At 53.8% G+C, this 18085-nt stretch overlaps 1 pseudogene; it reads right to left on the bottom strand.

The window, feature by feature from the left end:
* Positions 1-451: 451 nt before the first annotated feature.
* Positions 452-17021, bottom strand: LOC119109903 (sodium/nucleoside cotransporter 1-like; annotated as a pseudogene).
* Between the last annotated feature and the right edge of the window lie 1064 nt (positions 17022-18085).

Raw genomic sequence — 18085 nt, 5'->3', positions numbered from 1 at the left:
AGACGGAACGGCGCTGCCCTTGGCCGGCGGCGTGCGTCCGCACCCACTCTGCAATTCAGCCAGACGGGACGGCCGCTGCCCCTGACCGGCGAGCGTCCGCCCACCCCGCCACACATCCGTCCCAGTGACCAGCACCTGAGCACGGCGCAGATCAGGTGCTCGTGACTGGGATTCTGGGCTCACCGAGTGCAAAATATGTGGAAACGCCCCACGGAGAGATATCTCGCTCTGCCGAGGCTACCCTGACCCACGTTCCGACTGCAAAACTCAAACAAGCGTTTAATCACAAAGTGTATGCATACTTCAGTACTCCTCACATGGACGGCCACGATATGTCACATACAATGAAAATCACCAACGTGCCGGCACACGGCCATTGGACGCTGCTCCAGAATCGGGAGTGGCCCAGGAATGCATCTGCACGCCCCAGCACAGCGATCGTGACGGCGCCTCAGCCGTCCCAGCTGCCCGGGCGTCATCGAGGAGTGAGTGCGCTGGGCGTGTCGACTCGAAGCGGCCGGAGCCCCTTGGCGTGGTGTGACACTGGCCGGAATGCATCGTCATGCGCATGGGCTGCAGCGCACCACGAGGCATGTGAACTGGCGCGTCATCAACGGTCGCTACAAAATAAGACCTAGAAATCGCTACGCTAGACTAGGTCTGCTAAGCTATCTACTCACGGTACCAAACACGATAGTTGTACAGCCAGGTGGTTTCACAGTCAGAATATCAAGTGCTAAAAATAGAGCTCGCGTTGATCGTCGATATAAGGGTAATATGCAGGTGGAATGCACCTGAGCCACCAGGAAGTGTCTAAGTCTTCCGCACCAGGCAGGGTTGTTACAACCGGCTCACGCGGATAAATGCACCCTGTCCCGCCCGCACAGAACCCGCCCACCCCGCCCCGTCCCTGCAGTTAAGAAGCTGCCCCCACGGAGGCGCGCGCGGCGGCGCCGCCTCAGTCCCGTACGCGGCGGCATCCCCTAGGTCAGCGCGGCGGCCGTGGTCGCCAGCGCGGGTGACGTTCTCGGCGAGCACGGTGGCGTTCTCGGCCAGCGCCGGCAGGGCGGTGGCGTTCTCGGCCGCGATGACGAAGGCGGCCGTGACGCTGGACGGGTCGCTGATGAGCGCACCTGCGACGCAGGCGGTCAGGAAGCAGGCCACGTTGCCGGCCATCATGGCGCTGAACGCCAGCCGCGCCAGGTCGGAGCGTCGCGACGGCGCCATGGCGCTCAGGCCGCTGATCTGGATGCCCATGGCGCCCAGGTTGGAGAAGCCGCAGAGCGCGTAGGTGGCGATGACGGTTCCGCGTACCGACAGCAAGCCCTCTTTTACCATATCGCGCAAGCGCGAGTAGGCCACGAACTCGTTGAGGATGGTCTTCAGGGCGATCAGCTCGCCCAAGTGGCCGCTCTCCTCCCAGGATGCGCCCATCAGCCAGGCGACGGGCCGGAACACGCGCGAGACGATGAACTCGAACGACAGAGGCGCGCCCGCCCAGGCCGCGAAGCCCACCAGCTCCCCCAGCCAGCCGAGCACGCCGTTCACGAACGCGATGAACGCGATGAAGGCGATGAGAGAGGCGGCGATGTAGCCGCAGATCTTGACGACGCTCATGGCGCCGCGCGATGCCGCGTCCAGCGCGTTCACCTCGTCGCCCTTGTCGACGCTGATGTCATCGACCGTAGTGCGGGAGCGCTGCGTCTCCGGGTAGATGATCTTAGAGACGGCTAGCGCGGCCGGCGCCGACATGACGCTGGCCGACAGCAGGTGCGAGGCGGACACGCCGTAGCGCACGTAGGCGGCCAGCACCGAGCCGGCGATAGTGGCGAAGCCGCCCGTCATGATGGCGTGCAGCTCCGACTGCGTGAGCAGCTCCAGGTACGGCTTCACCAGCAGCGGCGCCTCCGACTGGCCGACGAAGATGTTGGCGGCTGCGTTCAGCGACTCGCAGGCCGTGGTACCCACGGTCACCTGCAGCAACCAGCCCAGCTTGACGATGATCCTCTGCATGATGCCGTAGTAGTACAGGATCTGGATGGCGAAGCTGAAGAAGATGATGACGGGCAGAACCTGCCGAACAGAATGCGCATTAGCGGAACAGGTCGGTGTTACTAGAGCTCCGAAACATTGAAAGGCATACGCGAGGATCGTGCAGATGCGCTAAGGAGCCCATTCACGTGGCACCGGGACCCGGGACCCACACCTGCAGTTCTTGCAGAACGGATATAGATTTTGGCTGCTTTGGGTCGACGATTACGACCCTCAGATGCGTTGTCAGTCCTCAGCAAACCACCATCCGTAGATCATTGCAGCCAAGAGGACGACAGACAACAGACAAGTGATCTGGAGCCCACATTCCTTTGGCTGCGAGAACTGAAATGCCAGTGAACTAGGGCATGTACAGTGACCGTGACCACTGTTTTGATGCGAAGCGTTACAGGACAGGCGAAATGCCCAGACATTGCTCCATTTTTTTGGACGAGCCGAATTAATTCGTTGCAGTTTGATGCCACTCCCTTGTATCTGTATCATACCAGTGTGAGGCCGTTTGATACGCTTGGTCACTCATATCGGAATATGAGGAAGGGACTCAGTCGGTCAGTATTCAAGAGGAATATTAGAGCATTAAGCATATTAAAAACCAAAAATATAGAAAACAAACTTACCGAGAAAGCAAAGACGAAGTAGTCTCCATCGACCAGAAACCCGAAGACAAACTTGCTACCCTTCGTTCGTGTTACCCCAAGAAGGTGTCCACCTTGTCTCCAATGCATTTGAAGGTCTGCTTGCCCACCTCCCATCGCAGGATAACGAGGCCGAACGAGATCTGGAGACCTAGCCCCCAGATGACGTGACGCCAGATCACCTGCAAGGAACCACACCGCTTTGAAAGGCTGTCCCAGGCCTCTCCTGTCACACTCACCACGCTACTGACGAACGTCATCGCCGGCATCACCGCATCAGCATGACACACTCACCACGCTACTGACGAACGTCATCGCCGGCATCACCGCATCAGCATGACACACTCACCACGCTACTGACGAACGTCATCGCCGGCATCACCGCATCAGCATGGCATCACTCACCACGCTACGGCTACTGACGAACGTCATCGCCGGCAGCACCGCATCAGCACGGCATCACTCACCACGCTACTTACGAAACGTCATAGCCGCATGAAACCGCATCAGCATAACATAGCTCACCACGCTCTGGACGAACGTCATCGCCGCATCACCGCTCAGCATGGCATTCACTCACCACGCTACTGACGAACGTCATCGCCTGGCAGACACCGCATCAGCTATGACCATCCTCACTCACCACCCTACTGACACGGAACGTCATTCGCCCGGCATCACCGCTATCAGCCATAGACATCCTCCTCACCACGGCCTACTGACGAACGTCATCGTCCGGCATCACCGCATCAGCAGACATACACTCACCACGCTACTGACGTAACGTCATCGCCGGCATCACCGCTCAGCATGAACATCGTCACCACGCTACTGACGAACGTCATCGCCGGCATCACCGCATCAGCATGGCATCAATCCTGAGTTTAACACCGACTGCGGCTATATGTGCCGTTTAGCGATATTTGTGCGTGGCACGGGCGACTGCATGGCGACCGTGGAATAACATCATGAAAAGTCGATGTCGAGAGAACGCTAGTTGCCGTGAAACCGCATGAAGGGGCGGAGTGGGCTATGGCCCAACCTTTTTTCGTGAAGAATAACTGCGACGTAGGCTTGGAAAGAAATGACTGGCCTGTTGATGCCCGGAGCTGACTGATTGTACAGGGAATGGGGGGGGGGGGGTTCAGTCTTCCCACTTTCTGACCTAGTCGGGCGGGATGTATCGGGTACTGGTCAGGTCAGTTCAGGTCAGGTCAGGTCGGGTTTTTGGGTCGTGTTCGGTCAGGGCGAATGGGGTTGGGTTTGCAAAGCTTGCATCTTTTGCGATAGAATTAACTGTGGTAGGCCAACCTCCGGATGCTGTATGTGCACGTTCTTTGATTATGATGAATGCTTAACAAAATGAGTGTGTACAGGAGCGCAGCAAATGGAGAAATCTGCAAGAAATACGAACTGGCACGTCTAAAAGCGCGGGTAGACGGGTACCACAGACACAAAGGCGATGTGTTCTGGCCGGACTTGGCAACGGCACACAACGTAGTCTACTCTGGAAGGACTGTCGAGACTGAATACACGGTTTGTTGCACGTGTTCACGGAGCTCTATGCAGCTCCGGGACAGTGAAAACTTTCGGCCTGTGTCAATGTCAGTGTACGTACTGATATTAGCTGGCGAGCTCAGAAAGACGTTAATTTCATGGAAAACCGCCAGAAGGTGCTGGGTGTTTTTCGTGGGGAGCTGCCGGGGCTGTTGGGGCCCATGAGGATATCGGCCACCATGTGACCCATGAGGCTCACCTGCGTACATAACGACTCGATGGTGAACAGTGTGATGCTGTGGTGATTCTGCTCACGCGCTGTTGTCCTTTTTTGCGCCGATTAGAACTTAAAAAATATGCCTCTTGATTTTGTGACAAGTTTCAGCTGCGCCCTACAGATTTTTCGGTATGGTCTTATACTTTTAGAATCGCAATACATGTGCATCAGCGACTCAGTGTCATTATGCCCAAGTGCACATCTTCAGCCTCAGCCCAAGCCGAAGGTTTGCTTGGCTGCGATGATATCTCCATCCACTTCCAGCGTTTAGCAGCCGTCGTCGCCGAGCTCATGAAAACGGCAAAGAGCAGTGATTTCTAGTGGCGCGATCGTAGTGGCGCGCGGTCGCTCCCCCGACACGACGACCACCTGCGCCGCTCAGCTGGCGCGTGCTCACCTTGCCCGGGTGGCGGGAGCACACCCAGCAGACCAGCACGAACACGAGCGCGCCGAACGCGGACACTATGCGCGAGCGCTCCTCCCGCGTGTCCAGGATCAGGTAGACGACGATGGCGGCTAGGGCGGCGGTGGCAGCGCCGAGACGCACCAACCTGCAGCACGGCACGCTGGTCAGAGGGGCAGCAGGGCCAGCCGACTCCGACCACCATCACACCAACTCACTCCAACAGTTACCATTGCCACAAGGGGGGCAGAGCTCTGGTTTTACCCGATGTGGGCGGATGTGTAACGGTTAGAGCCAGGAGTTTAGCATTGAGTTCTTTGTTAGGCTCAGGTTACGATGGAGGCTCAAAATGAATTAGCTGCAGCCGCAAAGCTTGCATAATGATGAAACCGTTGATTGCTAACATATTGAGCTTTTGGCCCTTTGGTGCATGACATTTGGTATATGACGGCTCTAAACATTCACCTCAGCCGAACAGACATGCTGCCTGGGCCGGGTGGATGACCTATAAAGTTAATTGTCGTCAACCATATCATGACTTAAGCGATACTGTGATACTGGTGCAGAGAAAGAGCCGTCTCCTAGACTTCCGAACGGTTGTTATGCCGTATTATTCACAGATTTGTGCCAGAAAAACTTGCAAGGGAGTGTTCCACATTTATGTGGGGTTTTGAATCGAAAAAGTTATCTCGAAGACCCTTTAGTGCTTTTCACAACCCTGCCCTTCTCAAGAGCTATGCCTCACTAATTTCTGAGCTACACGCCCGAGAAAATGGGGAAATGTATATCGCGGAGAGTATTTTAAAGTCACCTTGGCATTCATGTGATGTCATAATAACGCCATTCAAATTCTGCCATTTCATGAGCCGTGCGGCGATCAAACCCCCAAAAATATAGAAATGTCGGTGTGTCCATATCTGGCGCTCGTGAGCCCCATTTCCAGCTATACGAACTTTAATTAACTCTCAATCAATGTTGTGCTAGGTATGATGACGTAATCAAACCATGATGCATTGAAGAGCACATTTACTAAACGGAGAATTATGCAGCCTAGAGCAGGCTTTTGCACTCAAAAATTGCATCAATAATGATAAGTGAGCATCATCATGTCTGATGTTTGCTTGTTCTATTATGTCTGATATTTGCTTCAATATCTTCAAATGTGGAACATTCCCTTCCATTATGCATACAGGAATACTGCTAAAAACGTTGGTCACGCAGCTCCGTCAGTCTGCATAACCGAGTACGCACCTGCTTGACCAGAGTTTGCCGAACACAATTCCCGTTGGCCGGAAGACACGGCGTTGTACCAGTTCGCCTAATACTGGCACCAGCACCTTGTAGCACAGCAGGCCCACGTAGGCCAGTGCAGTGATGATGATGAGGAAGCCGACGCCGTCACAGAAGTGGATGCCGTCGCCGTACGTCACCGCGTGGTGGATCGCACAGCCCAGGTATGCGTTGTAGGCCAGGAAAAGACACACGTAGAAGAGCCGCCGTAGGAGCGTTTGATGTCCTTTCAAGAAGTTCGTCAAAGCAGACCTGAACATGAGCACGGCTTTGGAGCACAGGCTGTCCGGTTGGCCAGGGTCTTCTGGTGCATCCACTGCCTGTGAGTTATCCTCCGGATCCTCGTCGGCCAGCGACTGCAGCTTTGCGGGATCGCTCTGAAAGCAAGGCGACGACGTAAGTCACCTGAGCTCGACAGGTCATGAATGGGAGGCATTCCATGAATGTCAGCCCTCGACTTTTCATGGATTGGCCGGAGTGGTTGCTAGGTGAACGGCACGGACGCGATAAGGCACGAAACATGATTCGTCTTAACATGGGCCAGTAACGCAGCGTAAGGCAGGCGTCGAGGTGCGACCTCTAAGGACTCTGAGAATCACATGCGTCCTTAGAACTCAGAAGGCCCGTCGCGCCATTTGAGGCTACCAGTCAATACCGACTTTCGCACAGCAGGGATTGGCATTAGACCATGGTACTGTTATGACTGAGTATGAAACTGAGTATGACCCTCCTTAGAGTTAATCATGCATGGCACTCGCTCATCTCACTGAACTACCGATCTCATCTGAGCGCTTTCTAAGCATTTAAGAAGCGTTGGATCAAACTGACCAAGACTTATTCGGGTCTTGTTCAAGCTGCGCCCTGCGCTCGGAACTGGCAGCGTGTACTGCTCGGCCGGAAGCCCGTCTCTGCCCATCCACAAACACAGAGAACGAGCACATCAGACTTCAGCGCGCGAAACAGGATCAACGAAGGATGATTGGCCGGGTCGTGGCGGCCTTCCGGACCTGCCATTGATTGGGAAAAATGTCGAACCCGTGCCTGCAAGAGACGGTGCGTCCACCAGATCGGCGCGCGATTCACTGTGCCGTATGACAAGTTCCCGGCGCAAAAAGTCCATACAAAAACGGCAGGCAGGGCCAAGGGCTCCTATCAGTCCACAGGTCCTTTACAACGCCGGCATTGTCCGAGTGCAACATGACGTCGCACATGCTGCATGCCGGTATTGCCGTGGACGCGGTCGTATATTTAACTTGGGTCGTATATTTAACTTACCGTGGACCCGTTCGTATACTGTACGAGCCACGTGAGACGAATTCGGGTACCAACAGTACTGTAGCAAACAAGCAGAGCACTTGTCCGGCACGCCCGCCGTGTCGACCACTGAGCCTGCCACGGCCTTCCTTATTTTACGCTCCAGTCCGCCAGCTGGCTGACCAGATAGCACGAGCTGGCGACGAACGCGGCGCAGCGAGGCACTGGGGTGGGGGGGGGGGGACGGTGCAGGACGGTCCTCCGTTGCGGAGCGTCCATCACCGCGCCGACTTATGAGGGGCGGACGGCGACGATGCGAACGCACCTTCTGCTCCCTTCCAAGGCCTCCTGCCAATCGGGTGACCGAACGTCTCCGCACACTAAGGGTGATCCCAGTGACAGCACGATGGCATGCTAGGGCCAGCTCAGCCCCTTGTTCCATTTCAACTTCATGGCCAAAAATAATGGTATGTGAGCACCGCATCGCACACCACTTGCTTTGCCATGTAAATTCATGTCACGGAAATATCGCGGAAATGAATATATGCATTACGCCTGGTGGCACTTACCAATACCAGCCAATGCGATCGGCTTAGCAAGGACCCTGACGACGGCCGGCCGTCCTATAGCGACGAGCCAGGGCCGCGACGGCCGTCCACACCCCGACAGCCCGTTTGAAGGTCACGCGGCAAGGTCAGGGGCTCCAGCCGTGCGCACCTGTACAGGATGGCCAGAGGTGAACAGATTCGTATGGAGGGCCCATCGCCCCTTCCATGTCGCATTAGACATTCTTTGATGGCCTTAAGATATCGGCGTTTGAAGTTTAAACCTCCCTACTTTCGGGCGCTGGCGTCTTTGGCGACAGCGCCAAATCGAGCAGGGCACGTAAGCTGAGGTTTCTGAGCCTTGCACATGTCTCCTGAACATGGGTAATGAATCAATGACAATTGCAGAGGCCAAGTCATGCGTAGGTTTAATAAAAGGGCGCGTTGATAACCATTCCCGAGCACAGTTTTAATCGCTATCAGCATCATTTCGTGTGACGCAGGGATTACCTGAGCTCTCCGATAGTCATAGCTTGTTGCATGAATACTGAAACCACTAACTTCTCATTTGCTTGAATTAGGTATGACATGAACCATTGCACAAGCTTGTACAGTGTTCTAATGTTGCGAAGCTGTACTCTGCCATCCCAATAGGATGCATACTATTCGTCAGCAGGGAACGAATTTATTTGCCCGGAACTGACGCTTTCGGCCACAGCAGTCATTTTCAAACGGTTTAGCATGACGTAAAAAACCTTATCAACGTCTGACAGTTGTATACCACTTTGAACACACGACCAAAAGTTCACCCCACTCCCCCCCCCCCCCCCACCCCCGGGCCCGTTTTAAAATGATAAGTCGCAGTGAACGAACTTCGACCCCGCGCACCCAACGCAGCGATTTCAAGCCAGGAGGTACTGGGTGCAGGACCCCTTAAAGCAGCCTGAGGACATACAGCAGCATGCACAATCGCCTCACCCTCAACACACACAATGGTTGTGAGCGGGTCAATAGCCGTCAGAGTTAGGCTAAAATGGCACAATGCCGGTGGACGTGGCCGCCGCATGCACTGAGGTGATCGATGCGAACCCCGGTGCCGTTTCCAAAGTAAGCAAGATGGAACTTAGTGAAAAAAAACATCAGTGACTTGGTCGGAACGACATCTCGCGATAAGTAATTGGTTTTATGTTGCTAGGACGAAAATGAATCACACTGCGTTAGGTCAAAATGTCAAATCTTCCCGGATATCAAACTTCTTCAGATTTGCATACTTATATGTACAATTCCATGTCTTCTAGTGACACAGAACCTGAACATGCGTGCTCCCTATTCAATTCGGAGTGCACTTATGTATTTTTTTCACGCGTCTCAGGCACATGTTTATGAAGTATGGCTCCGCTAATATAGCAATGTTGGCCTGCCTCAGGCGGTCCGTGGGAAAGTCGGTTGCTGCCAGCCGCACACGCCGGCCGTAGATCACTGTGAAGTGTTTCTAAAAAAAAACGCCGCTGCTGCGAAACCGGAATGGCTAGGGACGGGTTTTTACATCAAAACACGCCCATCAAATGCCGAATAGGCTTTTGAAAATTTGGGCGCGATTGTCTGACATGCCGGAGAGTTATCATAAGAAAACCTCAGAGGGTTGCATTAAGCCCTCCCCTCCCCTTCCCTGACCCCTCCTCCAGGGTATTAGTTGATGTTGACAGTAGAAAATCTACGTAACAGGGATAAAGCCAAAAGTGAGGGCCGCCGAGGGTCGCATTTTTCTTTTTTCATCACAAATGGCCCCTGACAGAAAGTTCAGCATCGGCATGATGTGTTGTAGAACTCCGGGTCTACCAACCCGGGTACCAGGAGCGGCGCAGCAGATGGGGGAAGGAGGCAGGGCCGGCAGGGGGCAAAAGTATCTTTTTAACCAAACAAATTTTGAGGAGGTCCCTTTTTCTCAAGCTAAAAGGCATTGAAGCTACTCGTCGATGATTAAAAGTTCGACCAACGGGCCTCCAATAACTGAGCTAGAGCGTAATAAATCGGATTCAGAAGACCTTTTTCTGCACTAAGAGGTTCGTTTTCTGGACCATGAGGCCATCTTTATGAATGAGGTAACCCATGCTATGGATTGGAAGGCCCGATGCTGTATCAAGGAGGTGCATTTGCTGGCTCGGTAGGCCCCGTTACAAACATGGAGGCCCCTCTGGATTAGAATGCACCCTCTATGCTAAAGAGGCCTCATTTCTGATACAGGAGGCCCCTTTCATGCACCAGATTGTCGCGGTTCCGACTCAAGATGCCCTGTTTTTGCATGGCGAGGCCCGTTTGCGAAATTTGGAGGCCCCGTTTCGTAAATTAGAGATATTCTGTTCTACAAAAGGAGACTCGCTTATTTATCAGGGGCCCTTTTCGGGAACAGGAGACCCTGTTTTATTTTAGCGAGACCTTTACTGGATAATTAGAAGACTCCCATTCAGAATTATTTAATTTATAAGAGGGTATGCTTGGTGTCCCTTTACCTTGAATGCGACAATGTCGAGGAGCCCCGCCCCCCCCCCCCCCCCCTCTGGGGAGGCCTCATTTTGTCCAGGAGACTCCCTGGAAGACTATGGCTCGCTCTCCCTATCCCAAAATATGTGGCGCCCCCCCCCCCCCCCCGTGCAGGATGACCAATCAGACACCATTGCGTGCTCAAAAGCCTCCACACGTAGCTGTGCGCCTAAAGGTGCATTCTTCGCAAAGATTCAAAAATGACTCACACATTGCACACGCAAGGTTTCAACCCCTTAACCAGCAGGAATGATGGCTTATTATTAGCCCTGCACCTACCGATCTGCCGATTGATCGTTTTGTGACCTGACCACGATCACTTCCCGGCTGCCGCCCTTCTACTGTGGCTGCCCACGGAGTGAAGCACAGCTCACCGCTGCAACGTTGCAAAGGGTCGACTTTGTGTAATCGACGTTGCCAAGGAGCAGCATCGATTCTGGCCGTGTGAAGTCCATGGCTCGGGTGTCGTGTGGCCCGCGAAACCTGGGGACTGTCCGAGGCGGGTTGTTGCAGGGCAGGGTCGATGCTGTTCCGCGTGTGATACGAGGCGGGCGGTCCCGCGGGCCGACGGACGTTCCGCGGTTTGGGGGATAGTCGCAAGAAGTGGGACGTGGAAGAACCGGGACTGCTCTCTTGTCTCCGCTAAATTGCTTCGAAATGAGATTTTGCCGTAATCATATTGTTTTCAAGTACCGCAACACTGTCCATGTCTTGCTTTTTCGGAAACACCGGTGGATCAGGAGGCAGGCGAGATGCAGCAAGGGATTTGCTTATACCACATTACGACCAGTCAGGTAGAGTAAATTTGCCTCGTGTTTTTCAAAATGGTTGCATTACACCATCCAGCAGATCGAAGCTCACTGTCTCATGTACCTTGTTATCTTGTAGGAGTGTGTCAACTATCTCGTGCCTCTGTTCTTAACTGTCACTTTTTTCGCCTGGGTGTCTGCTCCCCCGCACCTGGGGCGCGACCAATGTCTTCAGGGCATTAGCCGCTTCATGAATTCAGTAGAGAGCGTCGAGAGCGTCAGTCAGGAGAGAACCCATCCATGGCTGTCATGGACAATCATGAAGTCGCTTTTTTGTACCCGCCTTAAATGAGGCAAAACATTCGGCGTGCAGTTCATAACGATGTTCCCACACGCCAACCACAGCACCCAGTCGCAGGACAAGACGGCATTCGGAGCCCTCAGCTCTCATCCGGCGAAAGCCAGAACTCGACCAAACCGAACGCAGCCCTGACCGAGGTCTTCTAATCGGTGATGATGTAATGGATGCTATTCAAACCAGGAAATTTGTATCACTGCATCAAATGAGACTGTTGATGGGCGAAGCGTCGCCGAACGCAGCATCTCGACGGCGCTGCGTCCGGCGACGCGACGGCGACGGCGCGTCACGATCGGATTCAGGTCCTCCGGGATCGGGTCGCTCGACCGAACTGCCTGCCAATGACGAGGCTCCCTTGCCCTCAGACATCAGAGACAGCGTCGAGCCTGGTGCGGGCACCTAGCTGGGCGCTCCGTCGTCTCCCAGACATCCGGGCACCTGAGAGACGGCCTCTCAGCCGGCCGTCTCTGCCGCGCCGTCCAGCCAGGTACATCCGGACATTTTGCCCCGTCATTTGTGATCGGGCTGCACACAACGTCTCATCGAACAAGACATCACCAGGGTGCGTAGAAGTGTGGAGGCGTCCAAAGTGTAGTGGAGCTATAGTTGCCGAACTTCCCCTAAGGCTTAGGTATACACTGACTCAGTTCAGACTAGCTCAACCTCCGGGATTAGGTTGGTGCGCACTGAGAGTGAGGACAGCTACAAAAAGACAATGTAAGAGAAAGCAGGGAAAAATTGCAACAAAAAAAAGAAAGCGGAAAAGGGAACAAAGGTAACTGATTACGGCTCTGGTCTTCACGCCTGATAGCACCAACGCAGCCCTGTCTGTATTGTGACGATGAGTATGTTAGCGGAAGAGGGATGGCGCAGCGCCCGATGTGGGAGCGATTGGGCTTTGAGGGGAGCGTCGGCATCAGTGACGGTGATGAGCTAATGTGTGAGCTTTGTCCGCGATCGCATAATTTTAACTTGTGCGGTGAGCTTAATGAACGAGTCGCCGCGGCGCTCTAGCCGTCGATAAGCTGGAGATGAGTCGAGAATGAATGTATCTATCTTAGAGCCAAAGTAACTATTGACATTTGATGCGTCCAAAGCTTTGCTTCGCTCAGTTTTGGCAGGAACTATATAAAAGCGGGAGCTTCGTGCAAGTTGGGGAACTCGAAAATTCCAAAGTGGGCCCCCACACTCACGAATAGACCATCTACTGCCAATAATGGCTCTTTTACAAGTCATAATGGGCCCCATACGGATCAGAATGGGCCGTCTGCAGGACGGACTTGGCCGACCAGGACGTGAAAGCCACCGTCGTCTTGGAGTATTTATCGAGCTGTTTGTGCGGGTTGCCTGGACACGTTGGCGAGGTCGGTATTTGTTGTTAGTGGCAAATATTTTGTTGTTTTGAGGCTTTTGTTGGATGCATTGTGCTGTAGTAGGGCCTCTGCAAGCCTCAGACATAACCACATTGGTCATGTATGCATATTTCTCTTGTTATTGTGGTGAAAAAAGGGTGACAGTGACAGTCGGAAACACCAACCAGGCCGCATGGCTCCTTTAAGTTTTGGTCAGGGATCTCAATGTCTTTTTTTAAATTGTTGTTGAAATTGACTAAATTGTTCACCTTTTGAACTGAGCCGATTAACTTCTCGCATTTAGCTTTCCCAGGTGCGTATGTTTTCATGGGGAGCGTGAGGGATATTGCAGTTTAATTGCTGTTACAATAACTTACTTCCTAGCTCCTGGGCGGCATACTACTTTTATTGGCAGGTGACATATAGGTAATCATAATTGCCTGCTGCTTTGCCTTTGTAGCATATCGTGCATTCAAAGTGGTGCAGGGCGGCACAGTAGGAAACGGGGGGGGGGGGATAATTGCCCGCCCCTTTGAAAGATTTGGGGAGGACCATCTTTTCCAAAACTAAAGGATTTACCCGCAGATTACTAAAATTCCGATAAACGGGGAACCAACAACTGAGAAAGAGACGTATCTTGAGCACAAAAACTTTTTCTGATTTGAAAGCCCCTTCGTGAATCGAAAGCATTCTGCTCTGGATCAGGAGGCCCTCCATTCTGTTCTTTATTATTGTCATATATCCTCTTGGATGCGATGCATGTAACAGTTTCATAAAGGAGCACACGCTTTCGGCACCCTCCCCTGGAATATAACCCTCCCAGGGGGGCCCCACAGTGAGGAGACCCTTTTTGTGCAGGAGACCCCTTGAAAATATTGCCCCTAACTTGAAATCCGTGGCTCCACCCTACCAAGTAGGTACCTATAAATCGGACGATCCAGAAAATGAGTTTTTTATGCAATGTTGCAACTTGCGCGTGACTGCGGGACGCTGAAGTTGGTTTGCTACGAAAAGTTGGGAATTGTCCCCCTCCGCCTCCCATTTTGAAATCCTGCTTACGCCTCTGACAAGCCGTCCTCTCATTTCCAATGCGTACTGGCTCAGACGCTCATCTGCACTTCCACTCGAGGAAGAAGAAAAACATCACTGTATTTCATTTTTGTAACAGTGCCATCAATTGCAAGTAAGTACCTTTTACTCGGTGCAACGAATCATACTGAGCAGCGGAAGGCACGCGTAACGTCGGTGGGCTAATGCTTGTTGTCAGCTTCACACAGGTATGTCAGGTCTGGCATAATTTCCACCAAGCCCTTATCCCTACCAGACAGCAATTCCTACCAAGGTAGAAGAGAGCGATGACGTCATCTGATTTTTGCAGTTTCATTTTTGCAGATTTTTGCAGTTTCAGTCAGAAGTGTAAAACACAAGTTGAATACTGCCGGCTTTACGTTTTGGCTTTATTAATGTGCCAATAAAGTGTAACACTCTAACAATGATAGCGAAACGTATCACCACAATTCCAATGATTCCAACTCCAAAACTTCCGCGGTGTGCCTCGCTCATGAGGCGACAGTCACGTCATATTCACGCCCGCACGTAACCGCCATCCTCGCCACAGACTGACCTTGGTGTAGGCGTCCTCCTCGTCCCGGATGTCGATGGTGACCATGCCGTTGCTGGACTCCGGCGGGGGCGCGTCGGCCTGCAGGCCTGGGTTGTAGTAGGCCCCGCCCGCCTCCGGCATGGTGAGACGGAGCGGGATCACCGGCCCCTCCTGCGGTCAGGCGGGCGTCCTCGTCAGCGCGGCTGGGTGGTCACGTTCAGATATCGTGGGGTGGGGGCGGGTTCGGTAAGCCAGGATGTGGTAGGTCGGTAGTCTGAGCTTAATAGCCCACGACGGGAAAAAAACGAAAAAGTGGATTCGCCGTATCACCAATCGTACCTTTACTGATAAGACATGAGGAGTGTGTAAAACTCCACGCAGTTGCATATCGTAAAAAAATTCATCTACGATCCACTCAAGGCTTATGTCTCTCGCCCAGGCATCCTCGCATTGCATGCAAGGATGCCCGGATCACACAGCAAACTCTGAGGTCCCACAGCAAGCTTCGATGTCACACAGCGGGCTCCGAGGTCATGCAGCTGGCTCCGAGGTTACACAGCGGACTCCGAGGTTACACAGCGGACTCCGAGGTCATGCAGCGGACTTTGAGATCATACAGCGGATTCTGTGGCCGCACAGGGGATTCCGAGATCACACAGCGGATTCAGAGATCACACAGCGGACTCCGAGTTCATGCAGTGGGCCTCTATGACTGCTTGTGTGGTATCTCGCACCCGCCCCGCTGCCGGCTAAACTGTACAAAAATGCCGTTTCCCTCCGGGCGCTGCGCGTGATTCGTCCTTCTGGCAGCATATCATGCATCGCTTCAATCCGCTCCTGAGCAGCGGCCAAAGCGCATGTTAATGAATTGTGTAATCTTATCTGATATCAGTAACCTTGCTTCAAAAGAATTAGGCTGGGTGGCAATTGGCGACAAGTATGACAGCGTTAGTCTTCAAACCTGTGCATCCATACGTGGACGGTTGTCGATAGCTAAATGCACACGCAAAATACTTCACCAACGCAGGGTTTCGGCAAGCAGTCCTCACATTTTGACTGGCTAGAAGACAAAGTTGTTCCATGATCTGCATGTCAAAAACACGGTTTTTGCCGCTTGGTACATGATAAACGAGCTGTCACTGGGGCGCATTTTTATATGGCTTCGACTTTGGCCTTGAATTTTCGCCAGATACCGCACAGGATGAACACGACAGCCAAGAGGAAGGCTCTGACGTTGCCTTGAACGATATGGAAGAAAAGGAAGCGTCACACGTTTCCAATCGAAGCCCCATACCCAGCGCGACTCTTCAGGATCAAAGCAAGTCACGCGAGCAGTCCGGAAGTCGCCGCAAGGATAAACACGAGGCATAGCGACTGATAAATACAAAAATTCCCGGCCGTGTCAACACATGCATTGTTGTATTGGTGACCTACTTCGGAATGCCAGGTGTTTCACCGTGTGCAGGTTTCCCTGGAGTGTGTTTCGATACATAAGCAGGTGCGTTCAACAGCATTTGCTGAAAATTCCATTAATCGAGTGTTAGCGCAACTCTCTGCGCACTTGATTTCTTCGGCGCGACTTATCGCTTGAATACGAAGATTATTCCGAGACCTCGTGCCGCAAGGACCGAGCGAAGTTAGTGTCCGCGAAGCCGGCCTCGCTCACAACCTTCCTGGCCTACGGCCGAGCTCTCGCGACCACATCTCCCCAGCGATGCATACCGATGGGGACATTAGTCAGGTCCCGTCCCGCGTCCCGTCCCTGAAGTGTCAGCGCGGGGAGAGTCTGAGACACCGCCGGCACCTGGCGGTGTCTCAGCGCCGCTCACCCCGCAGTCGGCCACGTGTTCAGCCCCACCGCTCACCTCACAGTTGGCCACATGTTCAGTCGAACTGCTCACCTCACCGCTGGTTACCACGTTCAGTCCCACTACTTACCTCACAGTCGGCCACCTGTTCAGCCCTGCCGCTCACCTCACAGTCGGCTACATGCTCAGTCCCACGGCTCACCTCACAGTCGGCTATATGTTCAGCCCCACCGCTCACCTCACAGTCGGCCACATGTTCAGCCCCACCGCTCACCTCACAGTCGGCCACATTTTCAGCCCCACCGCTCACCTCACAGTCGGCCACATGTTCAGCCCCACCGCTCACCTCCCCGCTGGTAACCATGCTCAGCCCCACTGCCTACCTCACAGCTGGCCACAAGCTCATCCTCACTGCCTACCTAATCGCTGGTCACCTTGTTCAACCTCACTGCTCACCTTACAGCTTACAACCGGCCATCAAGTTCAGCGTCAATGCTCACCTTACAGCTGGCCACCATGTTCAACCTCACTGCTACGGCCTCCCTCCGGTGGAGAGCAGAACCCAGCTGACGAGCAACACCTCGCACAGTAAGTCTCGCGGACCGTTAATCGCACCACGCAGACTTCCACGCAGGATTTCACTTCACCGCACCTTCCGTCCCTCACAACTATGCGGGCCACGCACGGCGGCGGCAGTTTTATCCGGGCGCCCCAGGCTCGTCCAGGAAGCGCCAGCCGCCGGAAATCACGCGCGCACCGCTCGAAGAATCCCGTTGCGTCACGTACCAGTGACGTCATGGGGAGACGCTCGGAAGGCGATGGCAGGCCACTGGTGTAAACTTCTGCACGCCGCAGCGCTTGCCACGTCAGCTGACTGCAGGGACCGCGCGAAGCCACGCGATGTCCGCCCGCCGCCTTTTGTTGCGGCGCGCACGAGAATGCGAGAGGGAGGTATCCAGTCGCGTTTGGTTTTTTTTTTTTTGATTACTCATAAAAGCATGGCACTCCCATGGACCGCCAGCTTCGCAGAGCTCTCGGCGGTGACGTAATCGTGTCGGTGAGCCTCGAGTGTTGCATCGGGTGAATCACACCAGCCTCACACCAGCCTCCACATGGTCGTGCTTATCACGCGATAACAAACAGCACGCTAACAGGGCTGCCGGACGGGCCGCACCTCCCATCAGAACAACGAGTCCACTGCCCACAGCCTGCAGGCCTTACGGCGGGCTTAAATTCAGCCCCCCCCCAAACAAAAAAAAATCATAATGACGTCTCGGCATGGCATCAAACAAGCCGCAAGCCGTCTTGAAAGACATCCGGTCACATCAGCGGTCATTACCTCAGAAACTCGCGCGGGCGTTGTTCACATATGGCGCGCTTATCGTAGATATCACGCACATGGTTGGCACGCGCAGCAGGATCGGCGCGCAAAAGAACAGGGACCGGCCTTCCGCCAAGCTTCCCGTCAGACCTGAAAACGACGCTGCACCATCTGCACGTGGGCATCCGTTTTGTAATAACCTCCACTCGTCACCTGTGCGGCGGTTCCGCATTATCCCACCGTTAGAGCGGCATCCTTCTTGACGTCTGCGCTCAATACCGAGGAATTGTTTATCAAGATAACCCGTGATCACATACTTCTGGTCAAATGTCTCTCTCAGCAGTTGTCTAGTGATGGTATAAATGGCTTCATCCGCACTAAGTGACGTCCCATTATGCGC

This window comes from Pollicipes pollicipes, unplaced genomic scaffold (genome assembly GCF_011947565.3).
Source record: "Pollicipes pollicipes isolate AB1234 unplaced genomic scaffold, Ppol_2.1 Scaffold_7231;HRSCAF=8579_pilon_pilon_pilon, whole genome shotgun sequence".
Classification (NCBI taxonomy): Eukaryota; Metazoa; Arthropoda; class Thecostraca; order Pollicipedomorpha; family Pollicipedidae; genus Pollicipes; species Pollicipes pollicipes.
Note: the sequence above shows the minus strand (reverse complement) of the source record. Positions and strands in the feature narration are given on the sequence as shown.